The sequence below is a fragment of the Austrofundulus limnaeus genome, unplaced genomic scaffold (assembly GCF_001266775.1).
Source record: "Austrofundulus limnaeus strain Quisiro unplaced genomic scaffold, Austrofundulus_limnaeus-1.0 Scaffold14601, whole genome shotgun sequence".
NCBI lineage: Eukaryota > Metazoa > Chordata > Actinopteri > Cyprinodontiformes > Rivulidae > Austrofundulus > Austrofundulus limnaeus.
Window position 1 is genome coordinate 1 of NW_013967003.1, and position 395 is coordinate 395.

Below are 395 nucleotides of genomic sequence, written 5' to 3' on the forward strand. Positions count from 1 at the left end.
GAGAATGTGTTGCAGCATCACAGTGGGGTAAACCAGGTGCTAATCTAACAGATTACTCACAGGACAGCTGCTACGCTATGAACTTTGCATAGATTCCTGTTTTACCTTCGAGGATAACCTGCACAAAGTCCTGCGCAGACATCTTGCCCTTCCTGGCGAAGCACTGGTAAGCGCCACCGTCACTTTTTGCCATTCCCTCGATGATCAGGTTTTCCCGGTTCAGCCCGGTGAAGCGAACATTGTTCCCGGGGTAAATGATCTCTCCGTTACGATACCAGGAAATCTCGTACTCGTCTGAGCCGCTCACGCTACAGGACAGAGACACTTTGCTGCCCACACTGCCCTTCACCTTTCGAGGGCTGATGATGGCCTTCAGAGGCTCTACACACACACAC

The 395-nt window shown here is 51.6% G+C and overlaps 1 pseudogene; it reads right to left on the minus strand.

Moving 5' to 3' along the window:
* Positions 1 to 6: 6 nt before the first annotated feature.
* Positions 7 to 381, minus strand: LOC106512804 (Down syndrome cell adhesion molecule pseudogene; annotated as a pseudogene).
* Positions 382 to 395: the final 14 nt, after the last annotated feature.